This window comes from Macaca mulatta, chromosome 18 (assembly GCF_049350105.2).
Source record: "Macaca mulatta isolate MMU2019108-1 chromosome 18, T2T-MMU8v2.0, whole genome shotgun sequence".
Classification (NCBI taxonomy): domain Eukaryota; kingdom Metazoa; phylum Chordata; class Mammalia; order Primates; family Cercopithecidae; genus Macaca; species Macaca mulatta.
Window position 1 is genome coordinate 65,338,838 of NC_133423.1, and position 15,221 is coordinate 65,354,058.

A 15,221-nucleotide genomic window follows, 5' to 3' on the forward strand; every position below is an offset into this window, starting at 1 on the left:
GCCAGCAAACTTCCTTAATATGTATGTATTTTAATTCCATTACATGACATTATCCAGTCTTCAAGATGAAATATTAAGATGTTTATGGAAGAGTTTTCTGCCACTTACACACAGGAAGAAAAGCTTCAGGCGGTGGCTGTTCTTTCTGTCCCCTCAAGTTTATACATTACAGACCTTATTTGCATGCACCAAAACTAAACATCTTGCCAGGGGATACAGATCCCTGTGTGCCCTGCTAAAGAGGTGGCATGCGATGCTTGAAATGTTTGAGATGACAAATAGCCCAGCAGGTCTGGCCTCTTCCTCTCCTGCCCTGGGCTGCTGGCAATCTATTTCAAATTGTGTGTGCATTGTAGGGTGAAGCCTGTACCAAGAAGTGCCAGCCTTACCCCAAGCAGTGTCCTCTTGAATATGGGATTAAGTGAAAGTCTCTGGGGAGTAGCCAGAGAACAAAAGAGCATATCATCACCAGAGGCAGGAGCAGCTCACCAGAAGGAACCTCTACGCTCTGCGTTTCTTTCCAATGTTTATGTTGTCATATGGAATCCTGTCAAATGTTTTCAAATGGAAAAATGCACCCACCATGATTCTTTTTAAATGAATAGTTCCGCCATCCATGGGGGCATCATTTGAATGCCTAGAAGAAAATCTGGAGTTTGAACTATCTTGAGTTGAAGCTAGCCTTGCCATTTTTGTTTGTAGCTCAAATAGTACTTTCCAGTGCAAAAATGTCACTGCTCTGATGTGTGCGGAACAGAGCGCTCTGCGTGTATTAATCATGGTGCCGTCTGCATGGGTGGATATTGTTGGAAGCAGAGATAGCAACCTGGGCCCCATGATGCTGGCTCCAGGAAAATGTTGGCAGAGCTCACAAGCTGATTATTTTTTCACTGTAAAGCTTAGGTATTACAAATGTGTGATCTGAATTTTTTAACATTTTTCTTCACCTTTGAAATTACTCTTTTCTCTATCTATCTATTATCACTTTCCCAGGGTTTCCAACGAGCTTGTTAAGAACTAAGATCAGCCTGCCTATGAATACTCAGGCCTGATTTTTCTTTACCCATAATATCTAGCAGTGTCACAACGGAGCTTAAAAAAAAGTCACTGTATATAGCCCATAGGTATTCAGGATTCTGGGGGATACCTGTTAGACGTCCCTGGAAATATAACTGGATTGTACACATTGGGGACTGCCTTCTCCTCCTTCCAGAGGCACCCCATTAAGATGGAACACAATACTACAAAATTTACAGCCCTCCTGGCCTCCGACCTTCACAACCCCCACCACCCTCACCCAGATTTGAATACAACTCGTTCAACTGAAGGATAAAACCTCAATTTAAAAAAACCACACACATGTAAAATGCAAATGATCTCATAATTTTTTGAAAAAAGAATCTATAGCAAATAATGAATTGAGGAGTTTAAAATCAAACTGACAGATTGGGGCTATGTAAGCAGCCAGTTCAGATAATTTTATGGAAGGAAAAACTTACATATTTTGCACAACAAAGGAAAAAGAATAGAAATGACCCATTTCCACAAGACTTCAGAGAACATTTTATGCACATGACAGTGGATTGTCTGTATCCTATAAAATAATGCTAGGAGGAAAGGCTAACTCCATCCTACTTTATTTACCTCACATCAGCAATTTTTAAAAGAATTTCTCCAATTTTTGAAACATACAATAAATTTGACAATGATCATTTATAAAGATACTTGTATTTATTTGTATTTTGTCTCCTTAGGATAAGCTTTGCTAGGTGTGTTTGAGATAGGAAACTGAAGACTGTATAAATCAAAAGGATAATTTAAATCAATTTGTGTCTCTCAGTTTTGTACATAAATTAGGCCAGTATCACAAAAATATGAGGGAGCATATGTGGTAAACAGTGTGATTTGTGAAAGCTCTGGATTCTAATCCAGGATCTAATGTTTACTGCGTAATCTTGGGCAAGTTTATGCAAGTTTACCTTTCTGAGTCTCTATTATTTATTTACAAGCTATGGACAAAATATTTCCCTGTTCCTTCCCCTGGGACTGAGCTAAGAATCCAGTGAGATAGCGCATGTGTGCTAGTCATCTCTGTGCATTCTCCTGGGAACTACCCTTGGTGTTTTGTCATGACCCACCTGCCCCTGTAATTGCTGGGCCTGAGGCAAGAGAACTACTGGGTGAGGTGTCAGAGCCCCGGCAGCAAAGAGTGGTTGCCTCTCAGCAGTAAAAAGAATTGAGCAGCAACAGCGTAAGTTTGAAGAGGAATGTTTTATTAGATAGAAGGAATGCTGTAGCAGAGTGCAGCTTCAGTAAGAGAGGACTGAGTGTACCAGGTTGGATCTTCCTTAGGGGTATTTGTGGACCTTAACGCAGGAGCTGAAGGGTGATTTGGACCATATTAGTCATACTGGTCATGAGAAATGATTACATTTGTGCATGTTTTGGTGTCTTGATGTCAGCAAAGGTTGTACAATGGGTTTCAACAGGATTGCATTCTAGAAATGTACAGAAATTCTAGAAATCTCATTACTTCTGAATTCCTCACATAAGGAGATTTTCCTCCAGATGATCTGCTTGGCGGCCACCAGGTGATCTTTGCTCTCCTTGAGAACCAGTGTAGGTCCCCTTTTCTTTCTACCTTCATCACAGTCCCTCCAGCATTGCAAGGGGCCTCATGCACGTGCATTGGGGCCATCGATACACACATCAAAGCCCCAGGAATCCTTTGAACATTCCTCGGGCCTTGGAGTCTACACACCAATGATCCAATCTGGTCCCCTCCTCCAGTGATCTGATCTGGACAGAGTTAGGTCAGAGAATTCTGGCATCCCAGGTACTCAGTGCATGGTCTAGGAAAGGTGTGGACTCCATAGACAGACACCTGGGCCCTCCTCACCTTCTGTGAAAGTGATGTGTGTGAAAGAGAGCAAGAGAAGATCCTCTAAAGTACAGTGCCTGGCTGGGGAAGAGTCTCACGCCTACAATTTTTGGAACTGTTTTAAAGTTTAAAATTAACTCTAAGTAATATTAAAGCTCTTAATTCTTTCCTTTAGGTTTTATTCCTAGTGTATTTAGCATTGAATATTATTTTTGTAGTTGGCTTGTGTATGCTTTCAGCTACAAGTACAAAAACTTGAACTTATACCCAAAAAGGTTAAATAACACATAACAAAAAATCCTGAGGTAGGGTGGCCCCATGCTACATTAATTCAGAGGCTTGGTGACTTCACCCTTGGGGTGTGTTCCCCTCAGTCATTCTTGGAGTAAGTTGGTTTTGTCCTCATGTCCCAGGCATCATGCCCCGATGTGACAACATGCACTGAAAGAAAAGGAGATGGTTTCTCCCATGCGTCTCTTTTTATTGGCAAGAAAAATCTTTTAATGAAGTTCTTCAACAGAATTCATCTCACCTATAACTGGATGTGATGGCATGTGCCTGTAATTCCAGCTACTTGGGAGGCTGAGGCAGGAAGATCACTTGAGCCCAGGAATTTGAGTTTAGCCTGCTCAACATAGTGAGACCTCATCTCTAAATAAATAAATGTACATGTCATTAGCCAGAAATATCAAACGACCACCTAAACTAAGGGGGATGGGGACCATGATGATTAGTTTACATGTTTTATGCATGTCATGTGAGTAGAGAGTTGGGTACCAGCATAGAAAAAGAGGAGAAAGGACTGTGGACAGGCACTCAATTGTGTTTTTCACAGTAAATAAAGCTGGAAAGTTACTGCCCTTCCCTGACAATGCCAAACTCTTAGTCTTGTGCAAATCTTAGCTCTCAGTGACCCCATCTAGTCGGGATCCTCTTTTCGACATTCCCACTCTCCTTCCTGGAGCTCACCTGCGCCCGCTCCCTGGAGTACCCTACTTCCCACCCTTCTGGTGGGCTGCACTGTGCCAGTGTCTGGCTTGCTTTTTCTGAAGTCAGCAATTCACACTGAACACTAATGAAAGATTTTTCCAGAAAATAGCTTGTTGCCTTAGGCATTCAGACAACATTTCTCTTCACTCCTGGAGTGTCTCTTCCTGTGTGTCTCTATTATTAGGTACAGGCTCATTTCCAGCCCCCACTTGGAGGCCCTATGAGTTGTACCAGTCCCCAGCCTCTTCTCTAGGGCCCCTTCCTGAATCTTGACTGTGAATTTCTTGTTTGCTTTTTACAATAGCGTTGCAGACATGAAGTGCCTATCTTTCTGTCTCTCACATAACAGACACTCAACAAGATGTGCTCTGGTTGTTTTCTCCTAAGTGCCCAAGTGGTGGGGAGCCTCTTCTACACCTAAAATGCACTAGACAATTAACAATTTTCCTAGCAAATTCCATTCAACCAAGTTTCCGGGGGACAGTCTTTACAAGCTTATAAAGTAGCCTGCAAGGCCTGAAAACAATAAATCAGTATCCACTCATCTAGGCACACTTTTCTTGTTTTCTTCCTTCTATCCATGAAATATCAGCTTCCCTGAATGTCTAAGGTCCAAACCTTTGATGTGGGTCAATGTGAAGGAAAAGATGAGTGTGACAAGGATATTTTTAAGATAAAAAAAGGAAAAACTTGGGGCTAGCAAGATTAAAAACTGTAGTGACATCTCAAAGAAGAAAATAAAGTTCACCTCTGGCCTCCACCAGCTTTCTCCACAAGCTAATGAGATGATGATTAAGAGTGTGGGGGAAAAGAGCAATGAAATGTCCTTGTTTCCCCCAGATGAAAATCTAGGCAGGACTGTGTGTTCGTTAGTCACATAAATTGCTATTTAAAGTGAACCCACTCAGACTTCACAAGCATAGATTCTGATTGGACTCATATCATTGCCTTTCCTAATGAAATGCTTCCCGTTGTTGCCTTCACACAGAAAATTAACTCTAAATAATATTAAAGCTCTAATTCAATATAGATTCCACTAATTGATCCTTTAGAAGTAAATCTACCCAGGGAAAATAAGACTATTTTAAATTATTTACCAAAAATTGTGTTGAGTCTTTCGAGTGTTTCAGTTCAGAGGATTTCTATATAATTGTAACAATATATGGTAAAGTTTTTGAAGCCTAGATACATATTTTAATGTCATTGTTTCAAATGGGTACCCCAATTGATGGTTCACAAGTTCTGATGTGCTGTACTACTGGCAAGTCTCCACTTTACTTTTACTCAGCTTGACAGGGTAAAATTGTAAAACTAATAAAACAAAGTATGTAGTACTCTATAGAAATTGTGCTTTAACTGCACTCCTAATAACAGACTTTATTCTTTTTTCATGAAAAGCAATAATTTTAGATGCTAAAATGCTGAATAATAAAACATATTTATAGGTATATTGAGCAAACCCTCTTAGGAAAGAAGGAATCTAGGTGACCCCTGCTTTAAAGGAAAAGATATCAATATATATTGATATGTATGTCAATAAATATTCTCATGAAAAACAAAGAAAAACTATTCCTGTGTAACCAAGTATGACAAAACTTAATGATATAAAAATGATATTTTGCTTGCAGTTTTGTGGCTTAGGGATTTGGGAAATTTTGGCAGGGCAGTCTGTCTCAAATCCACATGGCATTTGCTGAAGTGACTAGAGCTGGAAAATCCCCTTCTAAAATGGTTTCTTGTCCCACATATCTGGTCCCTGGGTTGAGATGGCTGGAACACCTGGGAGCTGGTCACATACTGTTCAGGCAGCTCTCTTTCCATGTGGCCTCCATGTGTGGTTAGCTTGAGCTTCCTTACAGCGTGGTGGTCTCAGGGTAGTCTGACTTCTTACCTGGTGTCTGGAGCACATTTTTAAAGACAGGAAGTAGAAGCTGCCCGATTCTCAAGGCCTAAGCTTAGAGATTGGCAAAGCATCATTTCTGCTGTATTCAATTGGGTAAGCAAGTTACTAGGCCTGCAAATATTCAAGGGGAAGGAAATTAAACTCTAACTCTTAATGTGTTACCATTTTTGTTCCAGCACAGGAGTGAATAAACATATTATGAAAAGATTTGTCATTTTACAAAATAATTTATTCCAGTTTCTCTCAATATAATAAACACACCAAAGACATTTAGAATATTATATTATTTAAAAGTGACTACTCACACCTAACTTACTAGAAACATGTTCAATGCTCAAAGGAAAGTACAAATGCTCACATCCCTGCTTTAGTCAGTAGCTGCAGCTTACGCAATTAAGACTAGCATTCCTATTTTGCAAAGCTATTTAAAACCTGGCACTAACTATGTATTTACTATTGCCAGTCTGACTTCAACCTCTAAAGGTCTTCCAAAAATCTTCTCTGCCAAGAAATGACTGCCTCAGAATGAGATCCTGAATATCAAAAGGTTTACTCTAAGATTTAATTCAGCCAGACCAATGTTGGAAATCTGAAAGGGGCTGTTGTTTGTCACGTTAATTATGTGCTTGTCGGGTAGATCTCAGTGGGAAGAAATTTTGTACTTGGGAATTTCCAAGACAACCTAAAACTGTTGTTTCTCATACTGATTTTATTATTTCTTTGCAGAGAGGTCAGCCGCCTGCAAATCTTTGGGCATTCGGTCCTTCTCAGGCTTTCTCCACGCTATGCCGGATGGCAGACCCCAGGGCTGGGGAGTGCAGATGGAGAGTCAGCCCTGCCAAGGCAGATGGCTGACCTCAGAAGCCCAGATCTAGCTGTATCGATATGTTTCTGAAGGGCCAGTTTTTGTATCTCAGTACACACTGTCTGGAGCTCACAGTACTCGCTGTGCTCATAATGGCTCTCTTTGCCTAAGTGTCCTAGCAACATATCAACTAAGCAAATAGAAACAGACAGGAGCAAGTGGAGTTTATCTAAACCTGCAGGAGGGCAGAGAGGATTCACAGCCGTACAGAAGGTATCCTCAATGTCTATGGAGGCTGGTGTTTCAACATCAGCATGAATCCAGCCATAAATTATAAAATAAATTCCTCATTCTTTTATACCGTTGACCACCCAGAAGCTACAGTTTTATGTACCTCTACAGACCAGTTGGTTTTCAAATTGGCCCAGTTAAACTTCTCTGTTCCTCCTCTTACAATATAGTACATAAAATCCTCTCACATCCCTGTTTGCATAATTTCTTTTGAAATTATTAGTAGATAGCATTTACCTGTCTAAATGAATAGACCATTGAATCTTGCAAGAGCCAAGTTACTTTTTTTTTTTTTTTTTTTTTTTGAGACGGAGTCTCGCTCTGTCGCCCAGGCTGGAGTGCAGTGGCCGGATCTCAGCTCACTGCAAGCTCCGCCTCCCGGGTTCGGGCCATTCTCCTGTCTCAGCCTCCTGAGTAGCTGGGACTACAGGCGCCCGCCACCTCGCCCGGCTAGTTTTTTGTATTTTTTAGTAGAGACGGGGTTTCACCGTGTTAGCCAGGATGGTCTCGATCTCCTGACCTCGTGATCCGCCCGTCTCGGCCTCCCAAAGTGCTGGGATTACAGGCTTGAGCCACCGTGCCCGGCCGAGCCAAGTTACTTTTTTAAGATCCTACTACCAATTGTTGAGGAGAACAAGTTCTGGCAGGGAGGTCTCTGATTGCTAGAGCAGCTCTCCCTTTCTCTTCAGACCACATTCGACTATTGACAGTCCACAGCAGCTGGTCACTCCAAAGTGTGAATAGGAATTCAAGCCATAAAGCCTGCATCCTAAAATCATATGATCTTAGCTCATAACTGGGGATAATTTTGACATGTAAATTTGGTTTTCATCAAACCAATTAGTATTTGAAAAGAGTTAGGACATGAGGATGACAGAAAGGGAATTCACTAAAATGGGAAGCTCTTTTCCCTTGGAAACAAAAAGAAGAGAAGAGAGGGAGGTGATGTAAATATACCAAAAACCTCCCGAAGTCTCAACTTTATAATATTCATAATAGAAGTCATCGACCCTGAGGATATAAAGAATTATTATATGCTATTAAGGACTACCTGATATAGAATATTTGTAAAGAGGAGCACCTAGCAATGCACTGTGTGCTGTGTCCCAGGCACCAAGGTGAGAGCATTACAAATATTGTTGTGTTATGCACTCAAAACATGGAGAGATTATTATTAAACACATCATTTTATTTAATCTTCACAGTGACCCTGTGAAGTAGGTACTTGCATTACCCCCATTTCCAGATAAACACAAATCACCTTAGATTAAATGAGGTACCACAGTGATCAAGTGGCAGAGCTACAAATCTAAGTTCTTCACCACTCTACAAAATTGTCCTTAATCACCACAGCTAATAAGTACAGAAAAGGTAAAAATATCTGGATTCATATTCCAGGTCTGACATTCATTAACTGGAACCTTGTGCATGTGAAAAAAAAGATTCGGAGCCTGCCTTCACCCTCAGAAAGTGAAAGTCATTTTCATCTACTTCATAGAGTTACCTGGAAAATTAAATGAACTAATATTTAAGTGTCAATAGAATGCCCAACTCATAGTAAGTACTGAATAAATAGTTACCTGATAAAAAGAAAATTTCAAGATCTTTCAAGTATCTTACTCCTGAAACACTGTGGTTAGATAATTAGAAGTTAAAAAATTGTTTCATCAAAACAAATAATTTGATAAACAATAATTGACTAGTTAAAAGGCAGTCTGCAGAAATATTTTTAAAAATAATTTATTCCTGCAACTTTTAAAACCTAGGGACTGATTATATATTCCAAACAAATCTTGTGTGCACGCACACACACACAAAAGAGAGAAGAGGTGAGAACACAAAGCACATGTAATGAGAAGATACTCTAGACTTCATTCCATACATAGCTCACAGGCATCCCTCGGTAGGATGAGAAGTTAGTCCATCGAAATCTAAATCCATGTTCCTTTTGTTATATTATGCTGTTTCCCATAGGAAGGGATTGACTAAGAAAATCTTGCATTTAGGTGGATTTTATGTATCCATATTATCTCATGACAACCAATAAGAAGGATTTTTTGGTGTACTAGCACCCAAGATGGCATAATTTTGAAATTATTTTAATATATTGATAAAGGCTTTTTTTTACTATTATTATCCAATTCCACATCCCACTTTTCTCAAAAATTTTGCATTAACATAGCTAAACATGGCAATAGTGGTGACCTGGGTTTTAGGTCTGGGCTTGCAAATCAACTAGCACTATAACCTAGTCACCCTGTCTGGTAAAGGAAGCATTTGAAGCATTTCAAGCTCCTTCGTCTCTGAAATGAACCGAACCGAAACCCTACCACCTTCCACTTTTTCTAGTTAACTCAGAAGTATAGAAGCACTACAGATTCTCATTATCCAAAAATATTGCCAGTTTTTTTCCATTAAAATCCAGGTGAAACAAAAACGATATTAAGCAGTTCATGGCAGTTAGCATTATATTATCTGGTGGTTATGCTCTTCCCCCCTTTTTTAATAAGTAGCATGTGCACAGTAATTTTCATTGTCATGATTCTATGCCTTCTTCATACTGCGTTTTGCCAAAGAAACATCAGACATAAATGAACATTCTCAGGTATCCTAGCAACAGGATGTGATTAATAATACCTCTCAGAGCAGGGCAGATAAAATGCCTGAAAGTGAACGCAAACTCAGAATTGGCTACTGAGAAATTGGTAGTGCGGTGAGACAAGTTTCATAAGATACCACGACAGACTTTATCATAAAAAGATGGAAGCAAGTAGAAGAGAGAACATATTTTAGAGAGGAGACTATAGTTGAGCATGAAAATATAGTATATGTGTGTGTGTATATATATACACACATATATATAGTGTACATATAAATGTGTATAAACATACGTGTGCACGCATACACGCGCGCGCGCACACACATATATAATTTCCTTTTCCTGAGAAGTGACATGAGATACTGAGTTGTAATACAGATGGCCCTACTCATTATTGGTGAGACAGCATCAAATTGCCATTTATGTGCCCGTGGTTTTAAAAGATCAAAAACAATCCCTGTGATTAAGAGACTACTTCCATACTGAAGTATTGAAATGTACTGTAAATTGATATATATGTAATGTTTCTACATGAAACAATATCCACAACCTCAAGTCTAAAATAGCTTTTAAAAATATTGAGACTCAGTTTACATAGATAAATAGTCATGAGATGCGGAACTTTAGTGTTCAATTAAATAAATTTTCTCATATAAGAAAAAAAAAAGTTTTATCTTGCAAATTCAATTTTTATGAGGTTATGGTCTATTTTTATTCATCACAAGTGGATGCCACATCCAGGTTTAAACAGAAATAAGATGCAAACCATATTTTAATGTTTTGTTTTAAAACTAGAATCTGTGATAAAATAAAGCACAACTAGGAGAGAATGTGTGTTCATTATTCTGAAAGCCTTTCTATTATTTTATCACCCTCTTTTCTAATATAATAGTTTTCTTGGTTGTCAGTTGTAATATACATACCTGCTAAAAGCTCTATTCTTGGTTGTACTTTCACTACATTTTAGCAGCACTAAAATTGACTTCATGTTCTCCAGCATTTCAGAGTGGGTTGGAGTATTTGTGTTTAAGGCACACTGCTAGACTTCGGGAGAGAGAACAATGTGGGACTCTCTACTTGTCCTGAAGGAAGCCACCATCCAGTTAGGCAAACAAACACACAACTAATTGTGAACCAAAATAAGAATTAGTTCTATGGCAGAGGCATAAATGAAAGGCTACAGGAGCACAGAAGAAGGGTTCTTCATTCTTCAGGGCATGGAGAGTTTGGGGAGTTGACCCAAAAGAAAAGACTTCACAGAGGGCTGGCAGCTGAGCTGAGCTCTAAAAGTTGAATAGGGTTTTGATAGGCAGAAGCCATGTGACAGGACATTCTAGGAAGCAGAAACAGCATGAATGGGGAACTGGGGTGGGGGTGTAATTCCTGGTATAATGGGTAACTCCTCTATGTGATGCTTGAGGAGTGGCAGCAGAAGGAAAGTTATGGCCAAATTGTCCAAGGTCATAAATTTTATATTAAGAAATGTAGAGTTTGATATTTAGGAGTGATTGGATTACAAGGAAAGAAAAAACCAACAAACCAGTTAGGAGCCCATAGAAAATAGATAACCCCAGGAACAGATAGAAAGTTCATGAACTGGGGTGATGGCAGTATAAGAAGATATGTTTCAAAGACCTGATAGAGAGGAATGGATCGGACTGATGGACAGATTAGATGGGAAGAAGGAGCAAAAGAAAGAAGCCTGTGGCTCTTAGGTTTTATGTTTGGTTGCCTGAGCAGACACCAAGGATGAGCAGTTTTGTAGGGGACTATAATTATTCTTGTTTTAATGGCATCTTCCTCCTCCTCCTCCTCCCACCCCTCCTCCTCCTCCTCCTCCTCCTTCTCCTCCTTCTTACTTTAAGTTCTGGGATACATGTGCTGAACATGCAGGTTTGTTACATAGGTATACCTGTGCCATGATGGTTTGCCGCACCTATCAACCCATCATCTAGGTTTTAAGCCCCGCATGCATTAGGTATTTGTCGTAATGCTCTCCCTTCCCTTTCTCCCAACCCCCAACAGGGCCCAGTTTGTGACGTTCCCCTCCCTCCTGTGTCTGTGTGTTCTCATTGTTCAACTCCCACTTGTGAGTGAGAACATGTGGTGTATGATTTTCTGTTCCTGTGTTAGTTTGCTGAGGATGATGGTTTCTAGTTTCATCCATATCCCTGCAAAGGACATGAACTCATTCTTTTTTTTTTTTTTTTTTTTTTTTTTGAAACAGAGTCTCGCTCTGTCACCCAGGCTGGAGTGCAGTGGCCAGATCTCAGCTCACTGCAAGCTCCGCCTCCTGGGTTCACGCCATTCTCCTGCCTCAGCCACCCGAGTAGCTGGGACCACAGGCGCCCGCCACCTCGCCCGGCTAGTTTTTTGTATTTTTTTCAGAGATGGGGTTTCACCGTGTTAGCCAGGATGGTCTCAATCTCCTGTCCTCGTGATCCGCCCGTCTTGGCCTCCCAAAGTGCTGGGATTACAGGCTTGAGCCACTGCACCCGGCCATGACATGAACTCGTTCTTTTTTATGGCTGCGTAGTATTCCATGATGTATATGTGCCACATTAAGCTCATCATCACTGGTCATTAGAGAAATTGGGACTATAATTATTTAAGTTAAGGACATGTGTTGAAGTGCAGTGGAGGACACAGGTAGAGATCTCCAGGAGGCTTTAAAACCTAAGTAGATTTTGGAGCTAGAGATGTAGTGTCACAATCATCTCTTTTGGGGAAAGTGAGCATTGAGAGAATGAGAGATAAGATCACCCATTCAGACTGAGATAAAGATACTAAAGAAGGAAGCCTAGAGGGTCATCTCCATCTGAACAGTTCAATATCTGTGTCCATTGATCAATATAATACTGTCCTATGTAATTTTTATTTTTCTAATTTGATGTTTAGTGTGTACGTGTGTGTGTATATATATATGCACACCTATATATACACACATACATATATATATAACTAAGAAATCTAAGTAGATTCCTGTAACAGGACTAATTCATGATAAAACTAATAGGTAGCATTTATATAGCACTCCACAGTTTACAAAGCCCTTTCATATGACATAGGGGCTGAGAATTGTTTGAGGTCTTCATTAAAAAAATTTGAGGTATTCATAAAAAAAGTTGCACCTTTCAGCCTCCCTTCTGAAACATGAGATGCCAATATTTCATGTTAATTTTGTCCATTTCTTGCTAGCTTTACCATATGGAATTGTTTAATCCTCACAGCATTCCAGAGAAGTAGGCCCTGATCCCCACTTTACAAATGAGAAAATCAGGGAGACTGATTGATATGCCTGCAATTGGCACTACTGTAGGTATAGTATATTAAATGATGAATTATGACAGACTTTCGTAACATATACATAACACTTATCTCAGCATTTAGCAGCTAAAAACAAACCTATCAGCTCACATGGTTTCTGTGGGGGACTCTGGAATAGCCAACTGGATGGTTCTGGTTTTGGCTTTCTCAAGATTACAGTCAAGATGTTGGCCAGAGCTGCTGTCAGCTGAAGGCTTGACTAGGGCTGGTAAATGGATTGCTCATATGCCTGGGAAGTTGATGGGGGCTGCTGGCAGGCCTTTGTTCCTCATTGGCTGTTGACAGGAGGCCTCAGTTCCATGTCACGTGGACCTCTCCATAGGGCTGCTTGAGTGTCCTCACAACATATTATCTGGCTTCCCCCAGAGGGAGTGATCCAAAAGAAAGGAAGTTTGAAGCCATAGATTTTTGTCTTTGTTTTTCGAGATGGGGTCCTGCTTTGCTGTTCAGGTAGAGTGCTGTGGTGCAGTCATAGTTCCTGGTAACCTCAAACTCCTTGGCTCAAATGATCCTCCTGCCTCGGCCTCCCAACTAATTAGGGAGGCGACAGATGTGTGCCACCAGGCCTGGCTAATCTTTTAAAAACATTTTAGAGATGGTGGTCTCATTATGTTGCACTGGCTGGTCTCAAACTGCTGGTCTCAAGTGATCCTCCTGCCTCAGCCTACCAAAGCACAGAGATTACAAGCGTGAGCCACCACACCCAAACTGGAAGCTACAATTTTCTTAAGGATCAACCTCAAAATCACACTCTATTATTCCCGCAAAATGCTTGATTACACAGTCAGTCTAAATCAGTGGGATTACACGGGACATAAATATCGAAAGAAGAGAAGATGGGAATCACTGGGGACACCTTGATCACTACACCATATTATTTATCTCAAATACATACACTTCCAACTTTCAGAATTAGAAACTCATTCTAATATAGGTTAAAGATACTTCAAAAAGATGTTTTTCTTTACGTAATTTACAATTCAAGCCTTGAATACCATTTTTTAAAATTTATGAAAATGTCTGAGGCCTCTAGTATTCATAAGTGAATAATCAAACAGTAAGCAGTGGCTTGCCCAGTGGAAAACTTAAATGAGGAGGTGCCCTGTCACACTTGGTAATGAATGAGGCCTTTAAATGGATTATTCGTGTTATTTATCTGTTGGAATCATTGAAATAAATTGCATCAAACAAGTCCTCTGGAAATCACCCAAATAAATATAACGTGCCATTAATCAAAGTGCCAGTTAAATGAATTGTACACTTTTCGCAGCGACACGAGGAAAGATTGTACATTTTCCACCTTATATTTTAGGACTTTAGAAGACTTGAAGGGCTGCTAGGAAAGCTTGGATACAGTTTACATGTAGCTTCAACGTGTGGCCTAACTTCTTAGTAACTAGCTCCAGCTAAAGAATGTTGATAGATGACAAAAAAGTGGCAGCTGGAAGGATGGCCCTCACTTATCCAAAACCAAGGCCCTAACCTCCACCGTGGTGTTCATCGCCCAGGTGCACAGTTTCTTACCTAAGTCTAGAAGCATGCTTACGTTTTCCATAGCTTAGCAAAAACCTTGGGTTGACTTCTGTTCAAGCTATTGTCCCATTTCACTTATTTGACTCATTTGGAGGCTGACAAATTTGATAAACAAGAAGCCATGTCCTCAGCTCCACTTCCTCATCACACACTTACTTCCCAGACCCTGGCAGTCTCTCTTGTGTTCTCTGCCCACTCTCTGCTAAAACTACTCTCACAGTCTAGCAAAAATCATGTGAACTCCCCAAGTAGTAGCAACATGCTATTGAAAACCCCCATACTTCTAAAACTTGATTTGTGGTACAGGAGCTTGCACTTTGTTGAGCTCCCTGGATCTCGGCTGCTTCCGACTTCCCATGGGCCTGTATCACAAAACAAAAGCAGCCGTCATGTCATCTTAGTTATTGTCCTCCGCCCACTCCTCTGTGCTGTCTGCCTTTATGCCCCATTCACTCCTTCAGCTTCAGCCATCTTCTTACGATGAACACTTCTTGCATCTGTAATTTCAACTCAGATTTTTTGAATTTATTGAGTCTTGCTTTGTGACTGAGTATGTGGTCAATCTTAGAGAATGTTCTGTGCACAGATGAGAAGAATGTGTATTCTGTGATTGCTGGATGGAATATTCAGTAGATGTCTGTTAGGTCCATTTGGTCAAAAGTTCATTTAAGTCCACAGTTGCTTTGTTAGTTTTCTGCCTCCTTAATTTGTCTGATGCTGTCAGTGCCTGTTGGAGTCCCCCCACCATTACTGTGTGGCTGTATCTCTTTTCTTAGATCTAGTAGTATTTGTTTTACAAGCCTGGATGCTCCAATGTCAGAGGCATATATATTAGGACATTTAAATTTTCTGACCTCTTACAAGTTCCTTGTCCCCATAGTACTTCAAAGTC

At 40.3% G+C, this 15,221-nt stretch overlaps 1 protein-coding gene across 3 annotated transcripts in view; it reads left to right on the plus strand.

The window, feature by feature from the left end:
- Window positions 1-15,221, plus strand: part of CHST9 (carbohydrate sulfotransferase 9) — a 292,759-nt gene that overhangs the window by 115,511 nt on the left and 162,027 nt on the right.